Here is a 20,304-nt window from a genome sequence, read left to right as displayed (position 1 = left end):
TTTTTTTTTAAGAGGGAGAGGAGGGGCAGACAGAAAGGGGGAGAGAGCAACAATCGCAAGTAGTCTCCACTCCCAGCATGGAGCCCAACTCAGGGCTCGATCTCACAACCATGAGACTATGACCTGAACTGAAACCAGGAGTCCCATGCTTAACTGACTGAGCCACCCAGGCACCCCCTTGTCGAAATTTTTTTTAATTTTCAAAAATCCTCTGAGTTCATTAAATAACAAACCCTATAACTACCTAAGTGTCTTCAGATGGTGTTCTCCTTCACCCTTATTGGTATCATTTGTAATTCAATTCAACCAGAGTTGAATTGAATTTTTGAGACCTTCTCATTTCATCAGAACATTCCTCTCAATGTTTCTTTATTTTTTTAAGACTATTTATTTATTTATTTAAGAGACAGAGAGCAGAGTGAGTGAGAACATGAGTGAGGGCGAGGGGCAAAGGGAGAAGGAGAAGCAGGCTCCCCGCCAAGAAGGGAGCCCAACTTGGGACTTGATCCCAGGAAGCCTGGGATCATGACCTGAGCCAAAGGCAGACACTCAACTGACCAAGCCACCCAGGCACCCCCTCTCAACGTTTCTTAATAATTCTGACAAATAACCACCCAAATGAACACACTTCCCTCAGGGTTCCCCACATCAGTACATGATATGATTACTCACCTGATTACTCAAACTAAAATTCTTGGAGGCATGGTTCCTTCTCCCCTTCACCGACATCTTATTTCCAATGTATTAGTAAATCTTGTCAATTTTACTTTCAAAATTTACCCTGAAGCTATTTCTTATCACTCCCACTATGACCACCTTGATGTAAGCTGCCATCACTCTGCCCTCCAGCCCTGACCTCTCACACCTACTCTTGCTACCCTCAAACCTATTCTCTCCAGAGAGCATAGAGAGATCCCCTAGAGACGTAATACAAGCCATTAGCACCCTTCTGCTTAGTACCTCCAGTGGCTTTCCATATAATAAGAACTAAATTCTTATTTATATAGAACTTACTATAAGCCAAGGAATCTAAGTGCTTCACATACATCAACTCATCTAACTCTTATAATGACTACCTGAGGCAGGTTCTAGTAGGATTTGCATCTTATAGATGAGGAATTTCCATCAGAGTGAGGATAAGTGACTTTCCCAAGGTCATATAGCTGGTGAATGGAAGTACCAGGAGGAAACCTCAAGCAGGCCAGCTCCAGAGTGCACACTACCCTGTTCTGCCTTGTGCCTTTTGAAGGAAATCATTAGGCACAGCCCGCTCTTAACGGTGACCATTATGTTCCACTTCCTCTAGGGAGAATCATTCACAGAAATGACTTAGAATTCTTCTGCATGGGAGATTTATCTTTCTCTTTCAATCATTTACTTACTATGGACTCAAAGATATGTATTTTACAAGTTGGGTTATACTTCAGTACTACCTTATGTGGTTCTTAAAATTATTCCTGTTTGGGCCATTGGAAGTACTTTCATTCTACTCCCATGTCTCTTTGGCAAACTCCCATTATTGTGGGGTTTCTTTGTTTTTGTTTTTGTTTTTATTTTTGAGCACTTCCTTACTTTCTGGCACTGAAAGATTGTTTCAAGCTTATCTTGTGTATTTCCTGCCCCAGTTGTAGAATCAGTCATTTGTCCAAAGAACTTACTCTAGTTTTTAATAACACTTATCACTACTTGACATTTTATTATATATTTATGTGTATATTTGCTTTTTGTTCCTCCCTCCCCGTCTCTACTGTACGTTTCACACGGACAGGAGCTTGCTTTATTCAATGTGGTATTCTAGCCATGGAACATGCTTAGCATATGACATGTGCTCAATTTTGTTGAATCAGTTTCTGGACCATGGGACCAGTGATCTTTTTGCGACTCTGACCTTTAATTTGCACCCCCCCACACACACCCCAGGAGCTGGGAATATGAAACATTTACTTATTTGGATGTTCATGGTTATTTTTCCTAAAATTTTTCTCATCTTTTTGATCCTGGTGACTCCTTACTTGTTGATCAAAAGTAAGTCTAGATAAACACTTCTTTTATTGCCTTCTCAATTTTGTGTGCAAGAAAAGAATTTAGAGAAGTTCTGTTTTCAGAAAAAAAAAATGAGACTTGTGATTTTTCATCATGTCCATCTTTTCCTTTTCTTTTTTTATCAGACAAACTGGACTTCATTTTTTATGTTATTTTTAAAATTTAAATTTAATTAACTAAAATATAATGTATTATTGGTTTCAGAGGTAGTAGTCAGTGATTCATCAGCCTTATGTAATGCCCAGTGTTCATTACATCACATGTCCTCCTTAATGTCCACACCCCGGCTTCCCCCAGCAACCCTCAGTTTGTTTCCTGTGATTAAGAGTCTCTTATGGTTTGTCTCCCTCTCTGATTTCATCTTGTTTTATTTTTTCTCTCCTCCTCTATGATCCTGTTTGTTCCTTGAATTCCTTGTCCATATTTTCTATTTGTGTTAAGGTAGCACCATCCTTACCTAACCTTACCTATTTGTGAACAATAAAAAGATGAGAGATTCTTAGCTGCCTTTAAATATAGTTTCCTCTCACTTGGGAAGAATATTACCATTAAGGAATTTTCATATTCCGAGAAACTGGGTCTAAAAATTGCATTTGTGGGGTGCCTGGGTGGCTCAGTGGGTTGGGCCTCTGCCTTTGGCTCAGGTCATGATCTCAGGGTCCTGGGATCAAGCCCTGCATTGGGCCCTCTGCTCAGCAGAGAGCCTGATTCCCCTTGCCCTATGCCTGCCTCTATGTCTACTTGTGATTTCTCTCTCTCTCTGTCAAATAAATATATTTTAAAAATCTTTTAAAAAATAAATAAACATTGCATTTTTACTGTCTGTGAACAATGGGTAAATTGGTCCTGGGCCTCACTGGGTCCATTTCTCTCAATGTATTGTTCTAATAATCAGCGCCACAGCTCAGAGTAGTTTCTGGAATGCCTCTGCTGGGATGAATATATTTTCATGTTCTTAATTTTTAAAAAAACACACTTGTTTAGGGCTTTATAAATTTCATTCTTAGAGGGAAAGAAACTAAATCAGTTTGCTTTTTATTTGTATTTATTGTTAGACTGACTCATTGATTCTTTTGGTAGACAAGTAGCCTCCCTAGAAAGTTCCACATGCCTGGTCTAAGAAATAAGACCACAAAAGGTATTTTAATGTAGTAGCTTAGAGCTCAGGTTCCAGGTCAGACAATTCTGAGCTTACTCTGACTCTTGGCTATGTATCAGTGTTCTGCATGGGGTAACAAGTCTTGGCTTCATCATCTGTAGAAGGGGATCATAAAAGCATCTATTCTCTTGTATTTTGCAGAGAATAAAAAAGAGTATGTACATAAAAGGGTTAGCACCGTGCCTGAATCATAATCTTTAACAAATAATAGTTCTTGCCATGTTTCACAGATTCTGAGCCACATCCCGAAATTGAGTCTTACAATGATAATTTATGGACTTTTTAAAAATTAAGGACATGTGAGCTTAAAATCAATGCTATATTGGATTTGGTGAAATAGGTGTTAATGCTTGCTAGAGTATACCCTAGTCAGTCACTTTAGCAAACACAAATTTACACATAACAGTTTATGAGTTAATCCCTAATGTTTTGTTTGAATAACCTGAATATGTCCAGAAGATATTTATTTGTATTAGCAACTATGTCAATGTGCCTATGAAGTAATAATGAATGTTTTCTTTAAAAAGTGTTCAATATGTCACCTCTTTATTAATTCCTTCCAAAAATGCAAGTTGATAACATTTTTCACACCTGTAAAAATGATCTCTTTCTTAGGCAGTCAGTGGCAGTCAAATATTATCTGAATCTACTGAAGATGGCATAATGGTCTTCGGCTGCAGCAAGAGAGATTGTGGAGATGAAGCAGAACTGGGTGGAAGTGTAGACAAAGTTATTCGCGGGGGTTCTCCTTGTCCCCTGCTCTGAGCTGACCTGACCCTAATGAAGAGTCCTTGGAGACTCCTTGCAGTGTCTGTTGGAGGAATACTGCTAAGGATTTATCCATCTCACTGCTCAGGGTCCCTCTTCTCGCTTAATTATTTAGCAGGTTTTCACTGAGGATCCTTCTAAGTTCTGGGTTCTATTGTAGAATGTACAAACCAGGTCCTTGTGCTCACAGACCTTAAATAATGAAAGAAATACACAATAAGCAAATTATCAAACAGATGAAAAATTTTCATGTGGTGAGTAGTGTTTTTTTGTTTGTTTGTTTTTGTTTTTGTTTTTTTCAAAGGGTGAAGCAATACTACCTTGGAGATAGGGGGCAGAGAGACAGCTTTCAACTGGGCAGTCAGAAGCAGCTTCTGTCTGGAATGATACGCTGAGCTGAGGCCTGGATGACAAGAATGAGTTGAACATGCGACAATTTGAGCAAAGGGCATTCTGGGAAACACACATTGCACAAAGGTCTTGAGTCAGGAATGACCCTGGTGTGTTCAAGGAGCAAAGTGGAAACCAGTGTGCTAGTTGCTGAGACTGAAAGTCTGGGAAGCACTTGTGCATCAGGGTTTCTAGGTGGAGAGAGAAGCTGCTAGAGCTTAGAAACACACTTGGGCTGCTCAGACGTATTCATCTTATGGACCCCGTGACCTGGATATCTACACTCATTTAAATCCCTTTCTTATCCACTGCTCAAAAGCTTAGGGCCAGATCTGTGACCTTTGGTAAGTGTCTAGGAGCCCGTGCTTTGTATTAACGACGTTCCCAGTGCCATCTTGCACCCAACCCCGTGTGTCCTTTTTCTTTCTCTTTAACACTTCTTTATTGTACCTAGTTCTGGTTTATGTTGTCTTTCAGGTAAGTCACTTCAAATCCACTTGTGCGTGAAGGTGGGTGCGCAGTACATACATTCATAAACACGAGTCGGGGGACGGAATTAGTGATGTCTCCCTCATGGCGTCTTCAGAGCAGCATAGATTTTTCTTATCCAGCTGAACTCAGAGGATGCCTCCTGTCTTTGACTTCTGGCATCTTGGGTTTTCACATGTGGGTGTGTGTTTGCAATATTTATGTTCTGTAAAGTCATGAACACTGACCTGAGGAATACGAAACCGTTGCTCTAGGGGAGATACAAGGTGAGGTTATAGGAACCTCTGGTCACAACTTCTTTTTATCAACCAATCAATACATACTTCTGTTTTATATGAGTTTCCATTTAAAAATGCCTCATTTGGTATATATTATTATTATTATTATTATTTTAAAAATTTTATTTACTTATTTGACAGAGAGAGAGAGAGCACAAGTAGGTAGAGAGGCAGGCGGGGGGTGGGGGTGGGAAGCAGGCCCCCTGCTGAGCAGAGAACCTGATGTGTGTCTTGATCCCAGAACCCTGAGATCATGACCTGAGTCGAAGGCAGATGCTTAACCCACTGAGCCACCCAGGTGCCCCTTATTCGGTATATATTATTGATTTGTTAACGTGGAGTTCATGGCTAACAGCCCTAGAAGTCTTGCTGAGTAAAGCTTATCTAGCATATGTATTTTCTTTGTGCGGCATAGCATAGCCTTCCTGTGCTGAAGAATACAGACAGCACTTCAGCATTATGCTTGGAGACCCTTTAAACAATGAAATCATTGACAAAAAGCACAAAAATGTGAAAATGTGGCAGTAAGTAGACTGCAGAAAGGACACTTGCTTGCGGTGTAGGAGTTGAAACACGAAGGCAGAGTATTGGCTCGTTCAACCTCAGCTGGCAACATGTATGTCCAGAGACTCCCGTTTTCCTCCATTCTGCATGAGTTTGTGAATGTGTGGAACAGTGTTGCTGCTGGTATTGATTTTTGGATTACAAATACATTTTAGCAAGTAGGCAATTCTGCAAATACAGAACCCATGAATAATGATTGACTGTATATTAAAAAAAACAAACAAACAAAAAAAAAAAACTTGCTACTTTCAATGTAGACCAGGGTAATCCCAGTATTGTGATGCATGTTAGTAAGTCTAAGAGCTCTTTATTCAAATCCTGGTATGGAGATTATTTTCACTGCTTGGAATAAGGAGTCTATGCTACTGGGAACATTTGGCAGTTGACTTAGAAAACCTGTTTCTCAATGGTTTTTCCTAAGGAAGTTAAGGAACCAGAAGGTATGATCCAAGTGGTCTGTTGGGTAAAAAATTCCTTGAAGTATTGTGGTCAAGAGGAGAGTAAAAAATTCCAGCCTCTTACATAAAGAGGCTCTCACTCTCCTGAGATCTGGACCTCCTAGGCAGCTGGCCTCAAGATGGTTGACCAGAGGGAGCAGAGGGGCAGGAAGCAAGAACGAGGCTTTTCGCATTGTTTCCACGTCTTGATCTTCCCGTGGCCCACGTTTGTGGTTTCTGCCACCTTCCTAGGTCTTGGTCTCAGTTCTTCAATCATTCTTGCTCCCCTCCCTCAGCCCCACTGACAGCTAAGTTCTACCTGTTATTTCCCTTGAAACTGGGTCCTGTTTTCCATGAACACAAACACCGCCTTACTCCATGCTTCATTACTGTTCTCCAAGCCCGTTGGCATCTGTGCTTAAAGCTGTTCTCCACCTCTAGCCTCAACTCCTTCTAAGCCAAATTCTTCCCAGAAGAACCCCTTACTCAAAAACCTTCTGTGACTCTAAATCAACTGATTTAAACTGATATAAACTTCTTGACTTCCATCTCATTTTTTAAAGATTTATTTATTTATTTGAGAGAGAGAATGAAGGAGAGCACACAAGCATGGGGAGAGGGAGAGGGAGAGAATCTCAAGCAGGCTCTGATTCCCACTGAACACAGAGCCTGATTCGGGGCTCCATCTCATCTGACCCGAAATCAAGAGCTGGCTGCTTGACCAACTGCACCCAGGAGTCCTGAGCTCAAACTCATCTACCCCCATTCATATTTTCCCCAAAATTATTCCAGATGCTTTTTCTAGTCTTGCCTGTCACAGCTCCTTTACATGTGTTCATGGACACCAAGCAGACTGTCTTGCTATTTTCAAAACATAACTAAAATTTCCAACCCCCAAAACATTATTTGTCTTGTACTTTTTACCAGATATACTTCCTTTTTATATCTACTATTTAAAATTATGCACAGGATTAATGACATGTTTTTCTAATTTTCCCCAAATGGATACAGTTTTATGCTCCCAAACTTCTGCAGCATTTTACTTTTGTCCCTAGTAAAATGAATGTTTACATGTTTGTTTCATACCAATTATTTTTCTCTAAATTTTTCTTACTGTTTTATAAGGACATAAAACTACCTGTTCCCTATAATCCTTAAAGGAGACCTTGCACAGAATAGGTTCTCGATAAATACTTATGGAACCTGAAGACTTTTCTTAACTATTTATGGTTATAAGGTAACCGCCTCTCTAAGAAGGAAAGGAGAAAGAGAGGAAGGAATGCCACTCTTGTTTGTACCTGGGCCACCTGGAAAAGTACAAGATGGGTTGAGATAAAATTGGGGAATTACTCCAAATCCCAGATATCTAAGAAGCTGCAGACCAGTCTTTTTTTTTTTTAAAGATTTTATTTATTTATTTGGCAGACAGAGATCACAAGTAGGCAGAGAGGCAGGCAGAGAGAGGGGGAAGCAGGCTCCCTGCTGAGCAGAGATCCCCAGTGTGGGGCTCGATCCCAGTATCCTGAGATCATGACCCAAGCCGAAGGCAGAGGCTTAACCCACTGAGCCACACAGGTGCCCCAGCCACAGACCAGTTTTAAGTCTGTCAAGTATCAAAAAAACCCTGGAAGTCTCAGGAATCTCCTTCAAAAGTTACACAGAACAGCTGTGAGTATTTCTGAGTGTTTTGACCAAGATAGGCCCTTAGCTCAGTGCTGAGACTAGGTGTGGCAAAGCTACCTCAGGCTGGCCACGGGCTCCGGGCATCTCTAGTCCTTGGCTGAACAAGACTTTGAGGTTTCAGGAGGACACACAGGCCAGGGACCTTGCCATAGGGTGGCAACCAACCTGCTCTTCCCTGTCCAAACCGTCATCTAAAAAAAAAAAGAAGAAGAAGTGAGTACTTAGAGTGGCTATGTGATTGGTGTGAGGCACCGGAGATTCACCTGTGGGTTCTTTCAAGGGTAGTGAATGAAGACTTTTAAGGCCAGAGATGGTTCCATAGGCAGTAAAAGAGCATACCCGTTTTATTTCAAAATAACTGTCTTTCTCTAAGTCAACCTAAGCCACAGTTGTCTCCAGTCACTTACTCCATACATATTTACTGAGTGCCTCTTGGGTTCCAGGCACTTTCCCAGGAACTGGGACATACCATTGCACATTACAGTGTTACCCTTCTGTGACAATCAGGCCCATCTGCCTGTGGTGATCACAGGCTGTCATCATTGCCTACTGCCCTGAACTTGGTGATTCCTTTTTGAATATAAGACAGTCCTACTCAATGAATAGCCCAGGACTTCGTGATGGAAAGGCTGGCTGAAAGCAGGGAAAGAACTTGGATATCAGCTCTTGACTGGTACAATACTCTACCTTCTAAATATTTGATCAAGGAGCTGCACACCCAAGTGGCTAACTCCACAATGGTAGCCCACGGCGAGCCTTCTTTGCAGACTTTCTATAAGCCTATGTGTATATATTTTTTTCTTTTGAGAGAGAGGGAGAGAGAATGTGCTTGTGAGCAGGGGCAGCGAGGCAAAGGGAAAGGGAGAGAGAATTTTAAGCAGACTCCACACCCAGCTCAGAGCCCAAGGCAGGGTTTGATCTCGTGACCCTGAAATCAAGCGTTGGATGCTTAACTGACTGAGCCACCCAGGCGCCCCATACACGCACATTTTTCAAGTTATCACCTCTTTCCCCGACACCCTCCCCTCAAAAAAAATTTTTTTTAAAGTAAAGTGTATATTTCTTCCTCACTCTTTTGTTTTTTATGCTTCTCCTCACATCTGGCTTCTCCACAACTGGCAGCAGAAACGCTGACCTGTCATGAGAAAAGCGTTCTGGGGGACACGTGGCCCAGGCAGCAGCAGCAACAGCAGCAGGAAGTACAGGAAATCTCATGAGACAGTCTGTTCTTGAACGCTTGCCAGCCTTCGTCTGCTGTCTCATGAGGGAAAGAGAAGCATCCAAGTTCCAGGAGACGTCACTGGAACAGAGTCCCAATTCTCAGCTGTTTGCGGTTCACCCGTAATGGACAAAAGGACCACAGGACACAACTGTGAGGCTCCAGCGACAGCCGGTGGCCGTGGTGCTGTGTGTTGAGATACTTTTTACTCTAATGGCTCCACGCACCCAGAGAGCCCAAGAGTTAATACTGGCGGCGAAAGGCATCCGGCCAGGCTTTCTCTGCTCGTGCTGCAATGTGCTGGCTCATGCTAAGATGTAGCTGTAGAAGCCTGGGGAGGTCACATGAGAGGGGAGGCCTAGTGGTCTGTTTTCCTGAGGCAACAAGGGAGCTTCTAGTTCTAAGGGGAAAAGGGAAAAGTCTGGGTCCTAGACCGGAGCTGACTTCTCTGGAAGGTTCAGGGTGGGGCTCCATGGCAGCTCGTGTGCGCTTTGATAGTCGAGTGAACTAACATGCACGATGTGAGCTCTGGGATGAAGACATTGGCTCCAAGTGAGCAGCCTTCCAAAAGTTTCATCACTTAGAGAGAGAGGAAGGGAGGAAGGAAGAAGGAAGGAAGAGATGGAGGAGTGATGGATGGAGGGAGGTGGAGGGAGCGGGGGGGGGAGGGAAGAAAGAGAGAAAGAAAAAAAGAGAAAGAAACTTTTTCTGTCCCATCTTCGGCAAGTGTTGTTTCCTGATGCAGTGAGCCCCGTTCTTAGAAGTGGCTGGGCTTCGCTGCCAGGGTTTGCTGAAAGCACCATGTCAAAGCCAACACAGAAAGACTGGCCCCAGGCCCAATGTTCTGACCTACCTAAATCGACCCAGGCACATGTCCAATGACAGCACCCTTCCTTGTTTTCCGCCGCCTCTGGTCCTCTGGTCCACACCTTGAGAGCTGAGAATTCTGGGATGCTCTGGTTCTGTCTGACGTAACATCAAAAACACTGGGCCAGGCACATGCCCTCCCTTAGAAAAGGCATCTAATGAACCCCGTGGATGACTTCTTCAAGCTAGACTGGCGGCTCGGTCTAATTTGGAGGAACAATGAGAAACAGACTAAAATAAGGCCAGACACCAGATACGCGCCCCGGACCGCCATCACTCTTCGGAGCCTGGGATTCCAAAAAAGCCTCTGCCACTTCTCTTGCCTGATGGGGACCTCCTCCCTAGCTGAGAACGTGAAGAGTGGTGCTGGGTATTTCCGGAAGTTTGGTGGGTGACAGCTTGGAATGGGACGTGCCATCAGAAGACTGGGACTGGGGCTCCAACATCATGGTCCGTTGAGGTTCACCATCTGACTTGCCTCCTGGTGTGCTAATAAGGTCCTCCGGAGGCAGGTAGCAAGGTTGAGAGCATTTCTGGGCCTGCTGACGATTTGCCTGGAAGGTATTGAATAATTGAATCATAAAATGCGATTGCAGATATGTATGCCCCAAACAATTCCGTCTTTCTAAAGGAAGCTCAGGGATTACTTTGAGTGGATGTTCTCCTCCTTCTCTGTACAGCCTACAGCTACCTTGGGGATTTGAACCACCCGCCCCACTCTTTCTCAACCTACGATCCGATTCTAAGGGTGAGAATTTCTGGAAGAGATGCCTAATGCAGATAAGAACTTTAAAGATGTATTTAAAAAACAAACAAACAAACAAACAAACAAAAAACCGTTTCCGAAGCCTGGGAGTGCCTTGGTAAGAGGACTGCTCAGATTCTGCTGGGCAGGGGTGGGAGATGCAGGGTTTTGTCACTACTGCTCCTGTGCAAATGTGATATCTGTACTCTCTCCACTGCCATCACCACCGAAAACAGCGACAACAACAAAAACACCCCAGACACCTTGCCACGCAGATCGCTTTCAGGCTGAACAGACAGATGTCTTCTAATTAGCATCTGTTAACCCTAGGGCTATTATTAAAAGTTGCTTTTTTTTGTTTTGTTTTATGGCAAAAGTGTCTTATAAGTAATATCATAATCATAAAGATGTCCAAATAAAGTAAACATTTCAAGTCCCTGCCCATGGCCAGTATATTTCTGAGTAACAACCAGAGTAGCAGTATTTCCCCCTCAGTAATGTTGGCATCGTACGGTTCTTCCACCTGCCTTGTTTTATCTGATCCTTTGGCATGGGTGAGGTAAACCGGCCTGATTTTACTGTCCTCACTTTACAGCGTGGAGGGGTGGCAGACATCGAGGCGCGTCTCCCTGACCTCCGCTGAGGAAGGGACCAGGTGAGGGATGTGTGGTAGGTCAGTCGGCAGCCTCGTATCAGCTCCTGGAGATTACCTCAGGGCCAAGAGCTGTCTCCCCCGAATCATGCCCTTCTCAAGGGAAACTGAGTCCCGAGGAGGGATAGGAAGGCCCAGCATTTCCGCCCACCGCAGGATCACCGTGATGTGCAACACTCACTCCAGAGCGCCTCCCCAGATGAGCCCAGGCTCCGTCACATCTGCATCACTGTGGAAACAATGCCTGAGCGTGTGACACCAAATCATCATGAGTCCATAACTGTTCACCTTGAGCTGGTCCCTGACACATGCACCAAGTAATAAGCTCAGGTGGGGCCAGTAATGATTCTTTAGAGAATCAAACGGGTCCATCCGGGATTGAGCAAAGTGGGAATAGCGGGCACAGACCGGCTGCAGAGCAGAGAGCTCGGACCCCTGTGGCACCTCCCACACTTGGGTCAGGGGCCCTCCCTCAGCTCACATTCCTGGTCATGTGGGTGGTTCTCCACAACACGCCGAAGGAGGGCCAAGAAGTACAGGCATGCTTTAACGAGGGACTGGCATGGCGTTTGTGGGCACGTACGTGTTGGTGACAGCTGCACTACGGTCTCATGCAGGCCCGGCACTGAAGAAGAAGGGCCGAGAGAAAATTCTGCTGATGAGCAGAGCTTGGAGCCGTGCACAAGGCCATCCACAAGGTCTGAGAAGAGAAGGGGTCTGAGGTTAGGATACATATGGGCTCACCTACTGGGGTCTAATTTTCACAGGAGTGATCTCTGATGTTTACCTAGCCTGAGGAGTGAGGGAGATTTTATTCTCCTTCCCTTGGGGGAAGCTCCTTTTTTTTTTTTTTTTTTTTTTTTTAAAGATTTTATTTATTTATTTGAGAGAAGAATGAGCAGCAGAGGGGAAGGGAGAAGCAGTGTCCTCGCTGAGCAGGGAACCTGATGCCGGGCTCGATCCCAGGATGCCGGGATCATGATCTGAGCCAAAGGCAGACACTTAACCAGCTGAGCCACCCAGGCGTCCTTTTACCTCAGGACTGACCTGGCTTCTCTCTGGGGTCCCTCCCTCAGCTCAGAGGGTTCCTCATTCGTTTAGGAGGCCACTGTATCCTTTGGGGAAGTTAACGGTTCAGGATGCCAGAAAGTACATGGCACGCATAGAGAACATATCAAAACCTAATAGCTTTTGAAACTTTATCCCCAGCTTGGGGTTATGGCCCCTCCTGGCACAGACTTCTGAGAAACCTGAACAAGGCCATGTGATTTTTCTGTACCGGACTTAGCTAATAATAATACAGATCTAAAGTAAATATACATCAGCATATGTGGAAAGTACACTGAAATTCACTCTATAGCAACATAGTCTAGTTTGGGGCAGGGGAGAGAAGGAGAGTCCTCGATTCCCGACTTAATTGGTGGCTAAGTTAAGCATTCCAGTTCACAGAATTTACTGATGCTGCAGTTTATCCGCAGTCAGGTAGGGGAGAATGAAAAACTATGCTGATACCTTTCAAGAAACTTAAACAACAAGGGTCATTTCTTTATCATGGAAAGAAAGACTGGCCTAAAGAAACCTTGCCACTTTTGCTCCTGATTCTGTAGCTACCTCAAAATCCTCAAGGCCTCAGGAAAACTGAGTCAAAAATGGCTGAGAGACCCAGAGGGTAATGCTCTTGTTGCCAAAAATCCTTACAAAATTTAACTGGTACATCCGCAGGCAAGAATAATGATGACAATCATAGCAATCCCATTTAAAATAATCAAGTAAAACTGTTTTACATGGTTTTAAACCTTTCCTTTTGATAAGAAATACTTGGGGAGTATTAAAAAAATACGTAAACACGTGGGCTCTGTTTTCTGAGACTGAGGTCAGTAGTTCTGGGGAGAGAGCTAGCATCTGCCTTTTTAAAAGAACTCCCAGGAGGTCTCATGCATAGCCTTGGTAGGGAACCACTGAACTAGACCATGACTTAGTACCCGGTAATTGCTATCCCCACAGAAGAACATGCACTTGGCAGGAGGGAGCCTAAAGAAGCCTAAAGCCATCATCAAAAAGAGCTCTACAGAAATCAGGTAAACCAAAGCCTATTTTTAGTGATAACCCACGAGTCTCTATATTCAACAAAGATCCTGTGAGCCTTTCAAAACACCATATTGTATAAAAAAAAATCTACATTTCAGGTATTCATACCAAATTAGTCATTAGTAATTAGACTATAAAATGCAAGGTTGTTATTTTACAATGTTTCTGATTCGAGTTCCGTAAATGGAAGGGAAAGCATATTCCCTATTGGGTGTGCTAATTATTATTAAAAAAAAAATCTCCTGTGCTGTTGCAACTGTCCCAGAGGATTCCTAAGACAGCCCAGGCTGCCTATGGACAGAGTGCAATAGTGGCAGCTCAGTATGGGGAGAAGCATTAGCCCGGAAGCCAGGCGATTTGGACCTTTGCCCTGTTTCTGACACCGAGTTAGTGAGCTAGTTAACGGAGATCCTTTTGCATCTATAAAATGGAGATAATAATGATTATTTAAATAGCTGGAAATGTAGTTGTGAGGCTAACTCAGATAAAAGCACTTTATAAAGAGTTGAGCATTTATATATTGTATCATTGTTACTCACTATGAGTTTTGTTATTCCATTATCATCCATTCACGTGCAACTGGACCCAGTTGAGTCTTAGTCTTGTGCAAAAGACCAATTTGGGAAATTACTCTTTTTTATTATAATCTCCATTCCTAAAGTCTTTATTTTTATTTTGATTATCATCCTACCTCGGTAGCAAATACAAAAACAAAGAACCAAAAGGAATGTCAACTAGGTGACCCCAGGAAAATGGCCCTGAAAGACAAAATTATTGTAAAGGGTCCTTCTCACCGACATGATCCAACAGTACTTTTTTGGACTCCCTTCAAGGCCCAAGGCAAAGCCAGTGACTTTGGGACACACGATCTCAACAGCAGAACTGTCCTCAGAGAGCTGTTGTTAGCAGGTGACGAGATAGTGAATATGACTCTGTGAACTGTGACGCACCAGGCACGTGTGGTGATGATGATGTGAGTGGTCGCCATAGAGACAACAGTGTTAATGACCGTGATACAGACCAACCAATGAGCCTTGAATACGTAGGTAAGAATATGAACCACTGGTCCCCACTTGAGTAGGAGATGCTCTGAAGGAGACAGGGCAGTGTCTGGAAAAGGAGTGTAAGTTATGAAGTGTGAAACCAAGGACTGATTCGTGAGGGAGCCTTAGGGTTCTAGGCCTCTACCCTAACCATTTCAAATCTGGGAAATGCCAAACAACCTGCAGGTAATCTTCATTGGCTTTTCTTCCTCACATGCCCCTTTATAGATAGTTCACTTGAAGCTTTGTCATGCATGTCTCTTGTTCATCTCAGTCCCTTTTCCCACACAACCTCAGTGGGTTCCACTCTCTGGACTGTAGGATCGGTGTCAACGCTGGTCAAGAGTTGGAGTGCAGAATGGAAGGAGCATGGCGGTGAGGAAGGCCTACCTACTTGCACCCAGGGATACTCATAAATTACGTGTTCTTACAGTCCCCTGACTGCTTACCTTCTAATGGCTCAGCTCTCTCAAGACGGCTACATAGAGGTCTCTCCTTTGATGGGGAAGGCAGGCATAGGAAAGCATTAGCAAACTACCCCAGGTTCTCAGAGCAGGTAGTTATAATTTCATTTTGGTTCGAAGATAAAAAAGACGTCATAGAGGAAGAGCAGTGAGGGCACGCCGAAAAAATTCAATAAAAAACCAAACAACTGTGAGAGATGCATGAACCTTCCAAAGATGTTCACTTCCCCCCTGCCCCAGATTGAAGAAGAAAAGTATCATTATCCTGTCACAATATTTGTTCCCCATCTTTTGGGTCTTTCATTCTGGCATTTGAGAACTTCTTCCTCTAACAGGACTTTTTTGAACCGAGAGCCATTGGCCCATTCCTAATTGATACATCTTGGATCAAAACAACCATGTAGAGGACAAACTCTCAGTTCTTCTGGATTGGGGTGGGACGTCAGAGGTCAAAGACCATCGATCCCTCTCCCCAGCCATGAGCTGTCTCACTGGGTTAGCACAGAGCAGCGAATGACCATGAAGTCCTGTCTGCTGAGACATGTCAGCCTTGTGGCACTGGGCCAGGGACATAACTGTGCCGGGCCTGCTGGTGACGTCCCCTCTCTGTTAAGGACATGAGATGATTATATAGATGCTTACAACTTACAGTGGGGAATAACACCCCATCTACCTTCGTCACAGTCCTTGAAACTCAGTCCTCTAATGACAGGCTTTATCAAAGCATTTTTTGTTTTTTAATCTCCAGAAATTTTCCCCAACTCTATTGAGTTTCGTCTCTCTGGCTCCATCTTGCCCTGTGGGTTCTAGCACTAGTGTCTGGGACTTCTCTTAGAGCAAACTTTCTCATGAGAGTTTTGGGGTGAAGGAGTAGACATTCTTCATATTGACTCTTTTTATAGGAAGATTAGGCAAGAGTCCAAGAATGTAAATAGACAAGCCCAAGAGAATGTTTTGTGTGTGAGCAGATCCCGGAGTGTTTCCGGCTGCACTGGGCGCAGGGATGGAGCTCAACCAGAAACCCGGTGAAGGCTTACTCTCTTCATATCTCCCCAGGCTCACTGCGGAATGAAGCGATGGCTCCAAAGAGTCTCTCCCACAGGGTCCGGAAGGCCTCTTGCGGCAGACTGCTCTGGCTCTGTGGCTCCAGGCCTTCCTAGGAGGCCATGATGGGGAGTGGCACCAGAAATAAGGCAAGGACAAGCTTTCCTTTTCTTACCGGCACTTGTGAAGGCAAACTGAGAAGTGAGGTGAGGGGAAAGGGCTCGTGGGCGGGGTCAGGAAAGTTGAGGGAAAGAGAGAGAATGTAAAAGGTATGTAGAGGTCTTTGGGCCCGTTCACGAGAATGCTGCCAGGTGCAGAGAGGGTGTCTGCATGACCCTGCAAGGGGCTGAGGTGGCCCATGTGTTTATTCTGCATCAGAATTTCTAAATCCACACAGTAAGACTTTTCCTGTGCATATTTTTAAAGGCATTTTATTTATTTATTTGAGTGACAGAGTGAGAAGCACAAGCAGGGAAAGGGGCAAAGGGAGAGGAGAAGCAGACCCCCCGCTGAGCAGGGAGAGCCCGATGCGGGGCTCGATCCCAGGACCCTGGGATCACGACTGGAGCTGAAGGCGAACGCTTAACTGATTGAGCCACCCAGGCACCTCTGTGTGTATATTTTTTAATGTATGTGTGTTTTTAAGTTAAAAGTGTGCGTGTACTTTTTTTAAATTAAGTTTTAAATTAGCCAGCAAAGTAATATGCACCTTTGCCAGTCAGAAGATACCTCCTGAGTGTCCTAGGGGACTACATTTAGCAGGTTTTAGCAATACTGCAATAAAGGTGAATAACTGAAAATGAGTGCTATGACCTATAGAAAGTTGGGTTCTCTTGTGAGTTTCTGGAACATTCCACAATAAAAAACCACCGGGAGCCTAGCTTCCTAAAAGCCAGTAGATAAAGGAGTTGGGCTGTTTCCCTTTGGAGAGACTAAGGGGTGACCAGATTTCATGAAGAAATATAAAACAAAATATAAAAAACGTTGCCTTCCATTTGCTTAGGACAAATTAAAGGTACATAAGCTGAAAACAGCAGCAGAGAGAATTTCATTTAAAAACAACAACAGCAACAACAACAAAAACACAACAACTCACTGATGCAAAAAAAAAAAAAAAAAAAAAAAAAATTGTGTCCTCTTGCCCTGGTAGCTGGATCTAGCCTCTGTGGGTCAACTAGTGTTGAACAGGAGAAGCATCTGAGCACAAAGGCATGGTAGATAGTTAGGCAGTTAGGTAAATAGGCTGAATGGTAGTTAGGTAAATAGACTGAATGCCATGAGAACCAGCCAATGTTCTGCTTCCATGAAGCTACCCTTCATAGTGGTCTGAGCACAGTGTTCTGGACACATCAAGCACGGTCCTGTTTTCCGAGCAGGCTATCCAGAGGCCCACACTCTCCTCTCCCCACCATTGGCCAACAATGCCACCTTGGCCCCTGTGCCTGTGTGACTTACACCAAGTCCTCCCAGCCCTTCCTGCGGGGGGATCACGGCTTTAGCCGGTAGTATGCCCCATCGATGCCACCCGGTTCCTCCAAACGAGGCCCTTCCTGGTGAGCTGGGTGCAACGGCACCAGGCTGGTGGAGCCCAAGTAAAGAAGCTGTGTGAGCTGCAGCCCGGGGAGAAGTGTTGTGTGGTGGGGACCCTCTTCAAGGCCATGCCGCCCCAGGCACCCATCCTCTGGGAGACCAGCAAAGAGCACAGCCTGCTCCTCCAGCTCCCTCGGAGCAAATATAGCCACCCAGAGGATGAGCTGGTCTTGGAAGATGCATTGCAGTGCATCAGACTGGAAGCCACCTGGATGGGTGCGAGCCGGTCCCAGGGACAGTCCTGGCCGTGCTTGGCTTTGTGAGAGACAGGGGGACGTTTCTGGTGGAAGACCTCCCGCTTTGCAGAGCTCGCTCTTCAGAAGACTGCATCCCATCCTAACACAGGTTTGTGCTGCTGGTGTCGGGCTCGGGCCTAAGGGGAATTGGAGGCGAGAGCGTGGTGACAGGGCAGCTGGGGGACGAGGGCAACAGTGCAGTGCTGCCCTCATGTCCTGGGTCATCTTTGTTGGCGCCCTCCTGAGCCACAACCCCCCAGAGCAGAGATTCCACTAATAAGGTATGTACTTAACCAAGCAAACCCAGGCAGCCAGCGTGGAGGTGGTCAAAATGCTGCAGCTGAGCACCTTGGTACCCACAGACCTGATGCCAGGCAAATCTGACCCAACCAAATACACGCTTCCCCAGCAACCCCTGCACACCCAGCATGTTCCCACTGGCCATTCCCTACTCTGCCCTCCGGCTGGTCCCCAATCCTTACCAAGCCTATGGAGTTAGATTGGAGTCAGACTCCTAATGATATCAGGACAGAACGGGAATGACATTTGCCAGTGCAGCAGCACGTAGGATCACTGGGAGATCCTAGAGTGGACCCTGTCTAGGGGTCACATCAGTCCCACAGCTGCTGACACGAGGTTGTTACCCCTTCTACAAAACCGACCCTTTCAGCTTTCTGGAGTGCCCTCATGGCTCCTTTTGTGGGAACAAGCCCCCCACCCCAACCCGCCCCACCTGCTTCCCTGGCCCTCTTTGGCTGTAAAAATCTTTGGAGGCCCAGAGGACTAGAGGGTGCTGTTGGTGGCCGACCCAGACTTCAGCCCCAGCCCGGCGCAGACCACCTGCTTCGTAATTCTGCAGAGCCTGACCTGCCAGCCCATCAGCGTCTCAGGCTTCCCGGCAGAGAGGAAGGACCTGGGGGGGCCAGGGTTTGGGCCCCTGACTCACAGAGACCCCAGGCCATCTGTTCCCTGCAATGTTGGCTCTGCAGCAGCATTTGCTTTACAATAAAAAAAGGGGTGGGTGGGTGCGAGGCAGGCGTGGCGCCAGTCCGGGTGGCAGCTGAGGCGGAGGCTGAGGAGGAGGCAGAAGGCCAACAGCCAGGTCAGACAGCCCTTGGACCCACGCCCCAGTGGAATGCAGATGCCGCAGGGCACCCCGCCGCCACCGCACACGCCCCGCAGGAGCTGCTGGCTGGGGACAAGGTGCAGGGGGAGCTCATTCCCCAGAAGAAGGGCCTGGCCTGTTCCTGAAGCAGGTGGAATATGAAGCTTCCAGGCAGCCCTTCAAGGCCTCCGGGTACAGACCATACAAGGACTTCGCGGTTTTCCGAGACGCTGCTGCAGAGGCTCCCCTACTGCAGGGTGCCGGCCCTTCCATCCAGTCTGCGGTGAGCGCGGACTCGTGCGGAACATCTACAACAGCTTCCACAGGCTTCGTGATCTGGTGGAGCAGGTTGCTCCGAGCGCCCTCGACAGTCGCTGACCTTCTCCTGTTCGGGAAGGAGCTGATCGCTTTGGGGTCCGACAGGACCCCGCTCCCCTCCTGGGCCACTCTGAACAACAGCGCACAGGGTCCCTTCAGGCAGCGCTGAGAGGCCTGTCACAGAACCTGTGCTGCTTGCCCCAGGGCTGCCCAGCAGATCAAACAGGAAGAGAGTGAGAGGGTGAAAAATGGAAGCTCTTGGATTTGCTCCTGTCCTCTGAAGACCAGCGCGCCCGACACAGGACAGCCTGCTGCAGACGCCGGTGGTGAGCTGTGAGCTGAGCAGAGCCGGGAGAGTGGTCCAGAGGATGCGCGCAGGGCCTTGTCTCCCTGTGCTGCCTGCACCGGGAGACCAGCTGGTCCATGCCTCCCTGCCCCTCACTCCCACAGTCTCCTGCCTTTGTCACCTCTCAGATCCAAGGGCACAAGGAGATGAACAAGATGGGGAAGGACTTGAAGCCCAAGCTTAGCCGCCTCTTCATTGGACCTAACTCCTGCTTCTCCCTCTCCCACTCTCCGGGCTGTGTTCCCTCTCTTGCTGTGTCCCTCTGTCAAATAAATAAATAAAATCTTTTTAAAAAAAAGCACAACAAACCAAAAGCAGCTTCCCAAAGTGTCCTCCTACACAGAACCCCTGGCTCCATACAAGTTCCATTTGACTCAAGGCATCTGAGATCTTCCTCAAAGTCATGGACACCAAGAAGACACTTCCTGCCCAGAGACAGCAGAAGCCCTTAACACCCTCCACATATGTGAAGAATGTCAGGAGCCCATCATGCCTCGTCGGCTGGGACTTGGGAAAAGTGGGTCTGTCCCCAAATCTGCTGTTCACTGGCTGTGAAACCTGGAAAATAGTGTAACATCTCTGGGCCCCATTTCATCACCTGCGTCATGAGGGACTTCGACGGGGTAATCTCTTAGCTCCTTCCCAACCCTGCTTGTGTCATTTTATCGGAACCTGCACTTTCTCTGGGGTGAGGTGACTGTGGGCCCCCACGGTGACATCCACAGGAGTCAGTCCCGTTTCACTGGCTCCTCCCCCGCTTCCCATCTGCGAGATCT

The 20,304-nt window shown here is 46.0% G+C and overlaps 1 pseudogene; it reads left to right on the top strand.

Moving 5' to 3' along the window:
• Window positions 1-11,856: 11,856 nt before the first annotated feature.
• Window positions 11,857-19,351, top strand: LOC131814443 (DNA polymerase delta subunit 2-like; annotated as a pseudogene).
• Window positions 19,352-20,304: the final 953 nt, after the last annotated feature.

This window comes from Mustela lutreola, chromosome 14, assembly GCF_030435805.1.
Source record: "Mustela lutreola isolate mMusLut2 chromosome 14, mMusLut2.pri, whole genome shotgun sequence".
Classification (NCBI taxonomy): Eukaryota; Metazoa; Chordata; class Mammalia; order Carnivora; family Mustelidae; genus Mustela; species Mustela lutreola.
This window is presented reverse-complemented; position numbering and strand designations above follow the sequence as displayed.